The sequence below is a fragment of the Tenebrio molitor genome, chromosome 1, assembly GCF_963966145.1.
Source record: "Tenebrio molitor chromosome 1, icTenMoli1.1, whole genome shotgun sequence".
Classification (NCBI taxonomy): Eukaryota; Metazoa; Arthropoda; class Insecta; order Coleoptera; family Tenebrionidae; genus Tenebrio; species Tenebrio molitor.
This window is the reverse complement of record NC_091046.1, coordinates 19,538,020-19,552,530: the sequence shown is the minus strand read 5'-3', so window position 1 is coordinate 19,552,530 and position 14,511 is coordinate 19,538,020. Positions and strand designations below refer to the sequence as shown.

The window sequence follows — 14,511 nt, the reverse complement described above, 5'->3', positions numbered from 1 at the left end:
CATAAGTTTATTTTGCTTTTAGAATTTGATTTTCTACCGACTCACTTGCTGCATTTTAAAAAAGGTTTTCGTTATGTTCCTTTATTCTGAAATTTTGAGCTGTAAAAACGGAAATTGACAGATAACCTATCAAATACAATCTGACACATTTTTCACCAAACAGTGTTGTCGGTTGTATGTCCAACGTATAATACAGTGTTGGTGGAAATTTAGAATTGAGACAGACTATATCCTGTTCACGTTGGATTGAACATCAGTGGTGCACATCGCACACATTTGGGGGTTACCTCCAATTTCATAATCAGCTTAAGGTAACTTTAACATTAAAGTTTACTATTTTCCATAGAAACGTATTGTTGCAACAATCCATTGAAGTCACGTTAAGATAAAGTCGACTTTAAGTTTATTATGAAACTGGATCTTAGTTAATTTAAAGTACACTCCTGGACAAAAAACCCGGACACTAGAATTTCTAATTTATTAATTAATTTAAGATTTAAGAAAGTGAACAATAATAATAAATGATAACAAAAAACTTTTATTTATAACAAGAGAGAAGTGAAAATTAACTAAAACAGGCATCAAACAAGGAAAGTAACATTTTGAAAAAATTAAACAACAAATAAATTTTTAAACCAACATAATTGTCGCTTTTTTTAAATTTTAACCTAAATTTAGTAACGGGTATTATCCCCCGACACCTGCGAAGTGTTTCGATACGCCTAGGCATGCTTTCAATAACATGCTGAATCTCTTCTTGCGGCATATGTCCCCTTCTTCATGCAACTCTATTCGCAGCTTTTGGATGGTTTCTGGCAATGGTTGTCTTTTTTTAACATTCCGTCCTAACGTGTCCCATACACCTATTGGGTTCATGTCAAGACTTCGAGCGGGCCACTCCAAACGAGGAATTTCAATAGTGTCTAGGTAATTTGTAACAATTCGTGCAGTATCTGGGCGGTCATTACCGTGCATAAATAAGAAATTCTCCCTAACAAATGGGGCATAAGGGACAACATGAGTCTCCAAACACTGTCGTATATATGAAAATTAATTCACCAGAAGGTGTTCTGGATGAAATGCAGCAAGATGCAAATCGTTCTCCAGATCTCCTCCATACACGCTCGCACCTATTTGGAGATCGTAGGCAAAAACGGGACTCGTCAGAAAACATTACTGAGCTTCACTGCTGAATAGTCCAATTTGTGTGATTTTCCGTAAATCTCATTCTGTTAACTCTATGTTCTGCTGCTGATTTTGAGCATGCTACCGGCTTATGAGAACTCAAACACTATCGTGCAGAACCTTTCGTACAGTACGTGCAGAAATTTGAGTTCCTCGAGCTTTGAACAAACGACTAGCAAGAACAATTGACGTTAAAGAGCGGTCCCGAAGTACGAATAAGGTTAAAAAACGTCCATGGCCGCTCATTTCTAGACCATTTTTCGTCTGATCCTGGTCTTCTGTTCTACTGTCCACTCTGATGGTATAGTATTCCCATTTCTAATTTGGTTTTACTACCAGCCCTGTTGTCAGGGAGTTAGATACCCCGACAATAGGCAACTACCGCCATAAATCCTAGGACTGTAAAAGAAGGTCTGTTGTCTGACCAGGCTACAATATCTTCACGTCTATTGCCAAAACCACAATCCCAGCTCTTAATAATTACAATTGCACTGCCATAAAACCAAATTATAAATGGGAAAACTATAGCTACCTTACAGGGGCGTCATGAACGGTACTTTTAGCAATATTCAACAAATTTGCCATGTGCTGTACACTGCGACCATCTTCATTCAATGCCACCACCCACCACTTTTACAATGTTTTCGAATTTCATCTCTGCACAATTTAAACAAAATGTTTACAGTAAGCTGTCTGTCACCTTTTGCAAAACTTACCATTCTTCCTGTTCAAAGGCACCTAGATACATTTAGAAACAATTGCCTTGTGTAAAACTGATTAGAGAATTGGAAGAAATGTATATCTCGCTTTTATTGTAAAAATTTTTTAAGGTAAATAAAAAAAAATCACATTGAATGGTAATCATGCAACACTGCAATTTTTTCCTCTCTAGAAAGGAAAAACCAACTTTCCTCACAATTTTGCCAGAAGCAAGTTGTGCTTTCTGCGTATGTAGTAGAAAAACTTTTTAACCATATTTTAACTTTGACAATTGTTCCACTGTTGCAATACTGACGTGCCAATATACAGGGTTATTCTAAATGATTGTAGTCGAAGTAGGCGTGAAAACTCAATGTAAAATTTATGGTTGCCGCTCCACATAAAAAAAACATCAAAATTATGTGGATAAGTGAGTACACACGGGAGTTAAATTGGGTGCAAAACAACTCAATATTTCTGGATTCAATCGTTAATTTACCAAAAATAAATAAAAAACTCATCACCGCACTTTTAACCTAAAAAATGAGAGTGACAGCGACAAAACTGACAGTTCACATGAAAGCGGCAAAAATGTAATAACATGGGCATGGCCTACTTCGACTACAGTCATTTAGAATAACCCTGTATTACTAACTGTTAAATATTAATCATGGCCTGCTCTAATTCCTTTCATTTTCGATTGCACGGTATTTGCACGATGGCGCATCTACTCATTAATCATTATGCAGTCTGATTTATGAATTATGTACTTGAAAGATGGATTGGGAGAAATAGTCATGTACACTTTAATTTCAAAAAAATAGCGTGCTGAGAGCGATTTTTGTAATATTTTCCTAGTGTAAATGGCCCGCTATAAACTGTTTCTAGGCAGCATGAATTTCATACGCTACCTTCCTTCTATGTATTTAGTTTAGTGATGATTCTGGCCATGTAACACATGGGGAAAAAATTCTAAATTCTAGGTAATAAAGTAAATTTTGAAAAAACTATTTGATTTTTAATTACTACTGTGATTATATGTACTTAATAGAAAGTCCATAACAACCATACTTCTTATAACTTAGTGTCATTGTACCACCATGGTAAATACATATTTATAAAATTAGTAAAAAATGACAGAGAAGATATTTTTTAATATTAGCCAGTAAATGTTTTAAATAGCCATAGCACTAGCGGCTATACACTTTGCGTATTTATTCCATATACTACTATCCCTCCGCCACCCGGCGGCACGACAATTTTGCTGGAGTACATACACTATTACGGATATTATTATCAAGTAATAGTGCAGTGCTTATCAACATAATTACCGACGTCTCGCCTTCGCATTTTGACTTTGTTGTGTATTATGTTCTGTGTCAATGTTAAGGAATTTCCTCACGATATGACATGAGTACAATAATATACCTTTTTGAATTTCAACTACCAATTTGTTCTCTAAATCCAGAATTTTTAAATTTTTAAAAAGAGATTGCGGTACTATTCCCGTTGCTGAAATTATAAGTGGTAAAACAGAATTTTTTTCTAAACTCCAAAGATTTCTCATAGCAACTTTTTCTAAACTCCAAAGATTTCTCATAGCAACGGAGAGTTCTAAATATTTATTAATTTTTGTGTTATATGTCTGTGTTATATTATGGGAATTTGGAACAGCTATATCTAAAAGATATGCTTGCTTTTGTTGTTTATTTAAAATAATAATGTCTGGTCTGTTATGCTGAATGTGAATGTCAGTTAAAACTGTGCGATCAAAATATAATTTGTAATTGTCATTTTCTAAACAACTTTCTGGTTTATAAATGTAATGTGGTTGTGTATCCTTTAATAAATTGAATTTAACAGCTAAATTCATGTGTATAATTTTAGCGAATATATCATGACGTTTCTTATATTCGCAAATCCTACATTTATGAATGATCGATTGTAAACCGCATATGTGTTTTTTATACTTATTGATATTGTTTACGCTTTCTTAAAGGTATTTATTGAGTATTTTAATTTGCCTAACAGGATATAGAAACAAATGATCTTGTTGATGTGATTCAAGTGTCATGGAAGAGCTTTAATACATGGTAGGTGTATATATCGACCAACGAGATCTGGCCCACCCCTGTGTCTGAAGGACACAAATGTGCATTGTCATATCGGTTCAGTATTGTTTTCGCACATACTTCATGTTCTTTCACACGGTCAGTCATGTCTAAGTGTAAATATAGGTGGGTCTACTCCAGACATCTGAATAGCTTGTGCACTTATGTAAAAAATTCTTCATTTCGTATTTACTATTAATAAATTGACCTTATGACCGCTTTTAGTACCTACAATTCACAATTGTGTAATGCCGTAATCTAATTATTATTTTATGATCATGCTTGCTCTATTAATTATTTTTAATATAATTTTGTAATTAATTTGGCGTTTTAACAGCTTGCAATGCTTATGAAATAGATTATTAACTATGGTAATTTTATATTACATTTTATTTTATAACAGTTTTGATTAGGTATAATATTGGCATAAAAATAAAGTTTTAAAATATATTTTTTATTATGCCCGAATTATAATCCCTGTTTTTGACACTAAAATGCGTCCGAAAGAGGGCCTTTAAAACACTAAAGCTTTAAAGGTTGTTTATGTAACAACAAATTCACCTACAATATGCATGGCAACAAAACAACAATTGATCATTTCTATATCAACGATTAATGACACAGATTACTTCGGAAAAGGTATTTCAATTGACTTTTTTTGTTATAATTTTCAGATTGTAGTGCAGGTATAATAAAAAATAGCCTATGATACACATGTATAAGGCCCTTTGAAGACTTGCATCATAATATAATATTTTATACTAATTATTCATTTAGGGTGGATTTCACCAACGCCAGTTAACGTTAACTGTAGGTTAAAATGGTTCGTTACTTTGGTTACCTATTGTTGTAACAATGTTTTCGTCTATTTTAATCTGTAGTTAAATTAAACTCACGTTGGTGAAACCGGCCCTAAATGAAATTAATTTTGACAAAACACTCCTAGTGCATTAATGTTGGGACTGTGTCAATATTTCACTTAAAATATATCATTATTACACATTCCTACCACGATGTAGATGCAGAAATAAAAATTTTATTTTTGAACTTTACCCATGTTTTTCAATGTGTGCTAAATAGTCATTTATAATTTGTCGCTATATTTTGCAATAAGCCTATAGATTTTCCACTTTTCTAAACAAAAAATTGAGAATAAAGTACTGATCAAAATAATAAAGTATAATCAGAATGAAGAATTACTTGGCTTCTTAATTTGTATTTAATTTAATTCGGTAAAATTTTGTATGATAACATTAAACAATATATTACATTAAAACTGGTAAACATGCAAATCTAAATAAATGAATAAATTTAGTAAGGCCCCGTTGTATAAAGCTTAGTTAACATCGTGTCAGCTAACGACGCGTCAAGTCGGAAATCCGCCCATTTGATGGCTGATTCAAATAAAATGTTAAATATCATCCAATCAGATCGCTTGACATTATGTTAACTTTATCAACGACTTGACATCGCTTTATGCAACTGGGCCTAGGTGAATTTTGGTGGACGTATGATTAATATTTTGAGTGAAAAGAATTTCACTTGCGGCCAGTTTCAATTCACTGGCCGCAAGTGAAATTCTTCTGATTAATTGATAAGTGTCTAAGATGAATAAATAAACAGATTTATGAATACGAACAGCATTAAAAGCATTTGAGATGCGAACTATGTGATCCTGTTACGGTTTGAACGGTCTACCCTGCTAAATTGACTTCTCGCGAATACTCATGGACCTCACGGTCAAGTCTGTCAGGAATCGTAAAAAGGGAATTTGTCATCAAACTTATGAGGGACTCTTTTCACTTGGCAGCTTTTTTGTCAAAGATCCCCCAATTAATGGGTGGCGTGGGTTCATTTTGTGCTCTGCGCCGGACCACAGCTACTTGAGTGTTTTGGCAACTGGCGGAGCCTCCCCGACGGCGAGGACTCAAGGAACGAATAATGAACGAAAATGTTTTTAAACTATTTTAGAAAAGGTCGTCTTGACGAGAACGTCCAACCGTTAAATCCAAGATCACATACTTTTAAGTATTTTAAAGATAGTTTTTTGTTTTAATCGAATTTTAAAGGAAAATAATTTACTGTTACTTTAGTGCTAGAAAAGAACTAATCAACGTAGTGACATTAAATCTTGACAAATAAAGTAGAGAAATAATTTACCTTGTAATTTTACAACACGTGGACACGAAAATCATGTCGGTACTGAACAAGGGCGTAGCAATGATTTTTCGCTGGGGTGGGCCAGATTTTAATAGTACATACTTACATAGTTTATTTAACGAATTTGTGTGTAAATTGGGCTTTGTTTGGCATGAGTGGGCCTACGAGTGCCAAAAAAAGCCCAATTTACACACGAACGAGTTGAATACAAAGTTGTTTTCTTTGACAAGCCCATTAAAGGCTCCAAATCGCTTAAAATCTGTAAATTAGCTTGACGTTTCGTTCTGACAAGTTGTGACATTTATCAAAATCCGTTCACACAGGAAAAAATTCTCAAATTCTGGCAGTGTCGAACAAAAAACCACTTTTAAACCACCGCTGCTGACCGACCACAGACATAGATCTACATAGATTAAGTTAAGCATGTGAAAGAAAATTGATATAATCACTGAATAAACTCCGAATTTTTCGAGAATTTTTATCATTCCATTTCAGCGCTTTCGTGTTTGATTTTTTTTTAGATTATTGCAGATGTATCTTGTTTTTGATAAGTGTTTCACTTTTATTCTGGGGTGGGCCAGAAAAATTCTGGGGTGGGCCGGGCCCACCTGGCCCCCCACTTTGCTACGCCCTTGGTACTGAACGTACCTCTAGCTACTAAGATCAAACCACGAAGGGTTTTTGTTTCCCAGTTTAATTTTGAATGTTTAAAATTAAATTTTTGTTAAGACCAGATCGAATGTAGACTCAAGCCGTTTAGTGAAGGGACATTATGTGGGGATGCGCAGCAACGCCATTTCGTTCGACCGTTCTGTGGTTTGACCAGGTCCCTTTATTAGTAAATAAGAGTGGTTGTTATTGGTTGGATATTTGGACCGTGCAAGTTTCCCCCACCAAATGTCCCTTCACTAAACGACTGGAGTCTACATTATTTGTTGTTACATTACAAATCCGAAAATGATCCTAAATTACTGACTCTATACAATAATTATTGTGGATCAAGAAAACAAACAGAAATAAAATTAAGCGAATTTACGTTATTTTAAAAACTTAAATTGGACTTTAACCGCTCTTACATAAGTACTCCTACTAAGATTTGCTGTTGATCTGCTACTTCTAAGAATTGTTCTACTTTTGTTTGAATTTCTCAAGACCGTCCTAATTAGTTTGTAACCTTCATTCAATCTCTCTGACTCACACATTTGGTTTCTACGAAACTAAATGATGCTACTATTACCTTTTTCTTGCGTGTTTCCCGTCAACTCTCTTTCTGCTATGTTTGTTACTTTTCTAACTAACAAGTGCAAATAATTTTAATTACATATTTACTACAGCGAAGCGTTTTGTTGTTTTGCAATCTTCATCCTTTGACTACACATTTGAGAAAAATTTGAGAATATTAAAAAATGTCAAATCTCGTGAACATTATTTTGGTGTTTCTCTCAATTTGAAATTTTCTTGCATCAAATTCATTAATTTCATTATAATTTATAACTGTATTTTCGAAAAATGACGAACCAGTGTTTTATTGCAACGTTTTTAATGAATATTCATTTCATTACCCTTGTACTTGGGTTGTCCTACGGACACATACAATTTCAAAGACGCTCGGCAAATTTCATTTGAGTACTACATTACCCCTTTTAAGGATTGCTGTGCCGACAAAGTCATTCACCAAGATAAACAACTAACAAAAATTCCGCCCCCAACGAATGGTTGTTAAGGACGTTTCGTTGAAATGATTTAGGTTTTTTTTTACAGAATACTCGATATTTATAGATTTCATATACCTAATAATTGTTTTACTGTTTTAAATAATTGATTTTAAAATACTTGTAGTTTCGATTTTGTTTTAGTTTTGGTAGAGTTTGTGGCTAAGTAATTAATGACCGTGACTTTAATAGATAGGCTAACTGCTGAAGTTAACGCCCGGTCCTGTCAAAGTGAAGCTACATTGTCCTCACATTAGCAGTCTTGTTCGTCGATTGTATGCCGGTCACTACAAACACACGATAAATTAGATATCCAACATAAACACAGAATACATTTTTAAATCCGTATCAGATTTGAATTCTGTATCAATCATAGTGTCTAACACAAGCCAGACGTTAGGGAGATACCTCTAAAAAATGTATGTGATTTAAGAACGTAACAGGTTACATTTATATTACATCTGCATAACCACTAAAGATTGTAGAAATGTTTTAAAATAAATAAGAGAAGAAACGCACGTTCATATAGAACAACGGTGTTTATTTGAATTAAGGTAATATTATCATAAATTATCTAGCACATTTTATATTTTGAACATACGAGTACATAATTTGACTTTTTGCTACTATCGGTTTGATAGAAATAGAAATTTGTGATATATAACATTTACGACAATATCTGTGGTCTTTTCATCATCTAAATATAGAAATTTACAAAGGGTTTTCTTGAAAAATTTACCGGTAACATCTGTTAAAAATCTTAAGATACTTATAAAGTCATCAAGATATGGCAGCAACAAAAAAAGTTCGACAAGAACTAAAAGAGGTAAAACGAGGTTAAAATTGTAATTTTTTTGTAAAGTTTCTTTGTAAATGTTTATTAACGGTATAAAATGAGGTACCATTAAATTCCGACTTAAATAAGGCCTTTTTTATCAGCCAATCAAAATCATTTATTTATTAAAAATCTCAATTTTTTTCCGTTGTCAATGATAATTCTGTTATACAACTTGATTTTTTCAATTTTCTTACCAAATATGCCCTCGCGCATTGATTAATATCCAGAAATTTTATTCTCATGCATTTCCAAAACGTAATTAGCCCTCGTGTTCCACTCGGGCTAATTAGCTTTGTAAGTTTCATTTTTTCCACCAAATTTTTGTGTGGTGTAAATCAAATATTAACTGTCATCGCTATCATTCAGATTCAGAATCTTCGTCAAGCATTCATGTCCAAATCTCGCAATCTTATGTCGCGAAATGTGTATTGTAAGTGTATTATTATAAGCCGTAGACACCGATTCGTAAATTAATCCGTCCCGCTCTGAAAATTATCGGCGTCCGTCGTCGGTCAATCTGACCGAACATTATGCCCGTGTCGGGCAATATTGCAAAGAAGTTTGGGTTTGAAAAATTAACCGGATTCTTAAACCATAAACCGGACCTAATTTGACCGGAAAGTGTGTGGTCGGTCTAGAACATTTTGAAATTCCCAAGCTATGAAAATTTTAGAAAACGATGCGATGTGAAGATGAGACGTTTGAGGTTATGTCTCGATGCGTATGAATCATGACCATGAGTAATATAACCTGGAAAATAATAAATAGAAAGACTTTGCGGCGTCTCTGTAAGTACATTATTGTAATATTTGAATATTCTTTAACAACTACCAACGCACTTTCAAAAATCCCTAAATTCAACTTGACGGCTAAAAATTTCCCTAAAACCACTCACCCAGTTAAGGAATAGAGTATAATCAACTACCAATTTTCATATTAATATAATTTGGGGAAATCAGAAAGTTTCTAATGAATGGGCTACGTGAATCAGCCTGTATATGTAGGTACCTATTATAAGAAAAAATATTCCTTAATTTGGTTCTAAATGTTGAGCATGGATTATAGTCAACAAAACAAATCTGCTGAATACAAATCGTGTAAATTAATAAACTGTCACTTGTGAAAAAATTGGTGACTAGACTTACAACACACAACCTTGTTTGTTGGTGTTTCAGCAAAACTTCGCTTCATCATCACTGTTATCACTGTGATTGAAGCTAAGCTGCACGTCCAAAGTTGATTTTCCATAGGTGCCTCTCATCATCAAACAATGGAAGTGGAAAATTAGAAAGGATCAAATGTGACATTTTTTTAAAGGTCTCTGTAACCTCTATCCAATAAGGAATGCCTTTTCTAAATCGGACGATTAAACCAAAAATTAATACATATCAGTAAATTTTAGTAAGAATAAGAATACAGGGTGAAATCGATATTCATCAGAATATTAAAATCCCAAGATGTTCGGACAATTTGTGAATCAAGTGCATTCAGTTTTGCGCTATACCTCCGCATGAGGGCAGAAATGCCATCTAGGTACACAAAAGTTGAGTATGTCATTGATATCACCATAGGAAGAATAGTAAGGTTAAAAAATTATCGTGTGCAACACAAAAGAGGTGCAAAAAGTTTTGGTTTTCATTCGTAGTATTCTACACGTTTTTCCGACTATTGCGAATATTTTTTTCGGCCATTTCATTCGTAGTAAGGTTTTGTGATTCTCTGCTTTTAAAGCGTTTTTGCAGCTACTCATGTTTCGATTTATTAGAACTTAAGAAGCATCTCGTTTTTCGGTTTATTCACTCTGTATATCACCCAACTAAATTCTTCCAATGAGCTTCACCATATTCCTGACAAATAATCCAACGATCTCCAATTTGTTCAGAAGGTTACAAATAACCTGTGGTCCAATTTGCAGAATTTCGGGTTTAAGCTGCTGCCTCTCGCGCTGCCAGTTAAAAATACAAATTGACTTGTTAGAGAAATTTTTATAACAAGTAAAATACATACATGAATTCATGGAATTTTATTTCTACACAATTGCTCTGTAAATGTCATGAGAATAGTCCATTTTAATGAAGCAATTTCTTTAGGAAACACTGCTTCGGTACAACAAAAGAAAACATTTTGGTAAAAGGTTATTATGTTAATTCTGATTTTCTGTTTCGCTCTTACATGTGTGATTTATATTGGCGAATTTATATTTAACAATACTTAGTAGTAGTAGAAATTAAAAAAGTCGTTGTTAGTGCAAAGATGTAAGTCATGACACGTCTATAAAAATAATAAAAATTGTAATCGTGCTACTCGTGCTACTACATCGTGATATTCGTCTACTGACAAACGGAACATTGCCGCTACACTATAGGTATACATCATACATACTTATTTAAAAACATTTAATGATCAAAACGACAATTTATACAAAAATTTACATTATAAAGAATACTACATCATAATAAATTTCCGCATTAAAATGTTTCTGATAAATTAATGATTCGTATAAATTGTTGCACATATATTTTTTGTTTACATTTTGCATTGTCAATTTGAATAAACTGATACATTTTAAAACACTAGTAGGTAGGTACATTTTTTTGATAATATGTATTTACATTTTAATGTTAATACTCAGATTTTTGTTTTAAATGCAATATGTATGTTGCAATTACACATACCGTGCGATCATTTAAATTATAAATTACAGTTGGCTGTGAATTTTCAATTTGGTTGGCACTACTGACTGTTGACAATTTGATTTAAAATTTGTATTGTCAAAGTGACGTTTCAAAATGTTTGATTTAGAACATAAAATTTTTATTACTGAGAGTTATTTTAAAAACGCTGAACGATAAGAGAATGGCGAATGGAAGTATTCTGTAGAGCACTGCGTTAATGATTTTCAAAACGCATTCCCTAATTTTCCTGTAGATTACCAAAAATTGGTCCAACAAATTTCGTAGTGTTGGGACTGTTGGTCGAAAAGCCGGTAGCGGAGCGCCCAAAAAAAGAACTCCTGAGATTGTGGCAGATGTTGCAGCGAGAATGGAGCAGTCTCCTAAAAAACCTCTCCGCAGGTTGGGTCAAGAGATGGAACTTGTCACAAAATATGAAAACAAGATTTAAATCCTCATCCCTATAAAATTACCGTCATTCAAGAGCTACTCCCACGAGATTTTCCTGTACGAATAAGATATTGTCAGTGGTTTTTAAATAATCTATATAACAACAATACCTTAGATTTAACATTCTTTTCCGACGAATCACGGTTTCACCTCTCTGGATATGTAAACGAACGAAATATGCGAATTTGGTCTTTAATGAATCCTCATGAGTTTGTTCAATCGCTTCTCCATCCGCAGAAAGTTGGTGTTTAGCTAGCGGTCTCCCGAAGACGCATATTTGGACCTGTTCTTTTTTTTGAAGGAACGATAAATCCCGCGAGATATCGAAATAATTTACTCGAACCTTTTTTCCAAAATCTTCATGATGACGAACTTCTACATGGGTACTTTCAACAGAACAATGCATCGGCTCACAAGACAAGGAAATCTATGGCTCGAATTCACGAGTTTTATGATGATCAAGTAATTCAACTTCCGCCTCGAAGTCCAGACCTAACAATTCTAGATTTTTTCATTTTCCCATATCTCAAAAACACCATTTTTAAAAATATCCCGCACAATCTTGAAGAACTGCAAGAGGCAATTTCTAATGCAACGCTATAACAGTTCAGATGTTGGAAAATGCATTTGGAAATATGCAACGGAGGGTTAACACTTGCATTGAAGTTGGGGAAGAACACTTTCTGTAATTCTCAATAACTAAACTACATTATCCTTTATTGCGTTCATTTCCTTTAAATTAAAACAATTGAATATTATATTTTTTCGCAGATTTGGATAGACTATTAAATTCTGATTTATGCCCATTCCACAAAAAATAACTTTTTGGCCTCCTGTGATGGAAACTTTGCAAATAGGCACTGTTCACGTCACATGAAACTTTGTTTTTACAGCGACTGTGCGACGGTGAATTTTTCCCACATACTATGCGGCAAAGTAAATAATCCTTGTTTTTAAACTTTAGAAACGTAGAAGAACTACACTAATTTTAAATTAATGAAGCTGAGTTTCAGGAGAACAATATGTATACATTTTGAATTCAATTAGTTTTAGAAAATAAAATCTAAAAGAAATGCATAGATAAAATAAAGACAAATAGAATGCAAAGTCCCTTGATTTTTTTTGAGCAGCAAATGTGGCGTCATCTGTTGAGTTGTGGACGGTGCAATATTCCATAGCCTATTGGATGTTTTCCATTATTACTTTATTTTTATTATTTAATAATTTAAAAAAGATAATAAAAATCGGGTTTATTTTGATATTTTTTATTTTCAACATCTTATACATTTCTACAGCGTAGGAAGTGCAAAAATTCTCTTAATTTTGAATAAGCTCTCATCCTAGACTGTTTGTAAAACGCCAATACCAAGATTTTATTTTCTGTAGTGTATTTATGCCCTTTTGGTTTAACATCTCTTTTTTTCGATTGTGCCAAACAAAAATTTATTGCCTCATCCCCCAAAACTTTACCTTTTAATTTTGAGAATAATTTCACACGGCATTTGATTTTTTCAACAGAAAACTGGTTACTTTCTTTTGAAGTTTGAAAATGTATTTGGTCACCGGATATCTGGTAAGGAATTGGCGAATTGGTGATGTAGGAAGTCAATTCGGGAATTCTTTTTTCGTAATTTCCATGAATAATAGACCTGGTTGGATCATCCTCATTTTCTAAAAAGTTTGAATGTGACTATTATAGAATTTTGATTCTAAATAGTTTTCACTTTACCCATTGGAATTTGTAAGCTAGGAATTGCCGTATTTTCCCTTTATTGTTCGTGTCGTAATCGGAAAGTCTGAAATGTGGATGCACAAACCGTATATCCATTATAAACCTTCATTTGATCGATTTCGAAGAGATAAACATTGCCCATTCATCATAACCATTCACGAAGTCGCGCAGGATATTTTAAAGGATTGGGGAACCTGTGGCGGGTGCTATATAGCACTTTTGAACACTACAAAGCTTCATAGTATTACAGTTTTAGCCACGAACACGAATTGTCGTAATTAAATTTTTAGAAAAGACGTGATAACAATACTTCGTGACATGAAAGTAAATGAAATGAATTGAGACAACTTTGATTTCAAAAGTTTAAATCTTCCCTCCAAATTTGCGCCATCTCTTGGCTTGTGGACGGTGCGATAAACCATTACCATGGATTCTGTTGCACAAAATTGATAGGCCTCTTTTCATTCTATTTGTCTTTATTTTATCTATGCATGGCCTACTAAATCTGAACTGCGCTGCGCTTATTACGGCCGTAACAAAGCTCGGATTTTCAATGGAGCAATTGATTCCGCTAACCTCAAAAAACTCACCCTTAACCAACTCCATCTGTTAGCGAAATAGTAAAGAAAAATGTAATTTGAATTGAAATTATCCAATCACAATCACGTAACGTGTTTATTTTGTTAGGTTAACACTTTCTATTTTGTCATTTTGACGCGAAATAAATTTTCACGAATACGTTTCATGAACGTAAGAATACCTAATAATTACAATAATCAAATTATGAAACATAATATTTATATATAAAATGGAATTGCAAAATCTGAAAATGGATAGAGCACAGTAGAAAAATTAAAAGTAAAACTATCTATCTGCAGGAAGACAATACCTTTCTCGTAAGTTTATAATTTTAGAACCTTCCTACTTGTGAGTTTATTCTGAATGGATTTCG

At 33.4% G+C, this 14,511-nt stretch overlaps 1 long non-coding RNA gene across 1 annotated transcript; it reads right to left on the bottom strand.

The window, feature by feature from the left end:
- Positions 1 to 10,732: 10,732 nt before the first annotated feature.
- On the bottom strand, positions 10,733 to 12,799 carry LOC138139379 (uncharacterized). The gene is made up of 3 exons (XR_011162276.1): positions 12,171 to 12,799; positions 11,938 to 12,110; positions 10,733 to 11,882 (listed from the first exon to the last, which is right to left on the bottom strand). It is a non-coding gene; the product is annotated as an uncharacterized lncRNA (long non-coding RNA).
- Positions 12,800 to 14,511: the final 1,712 nt, after the last annotated feature.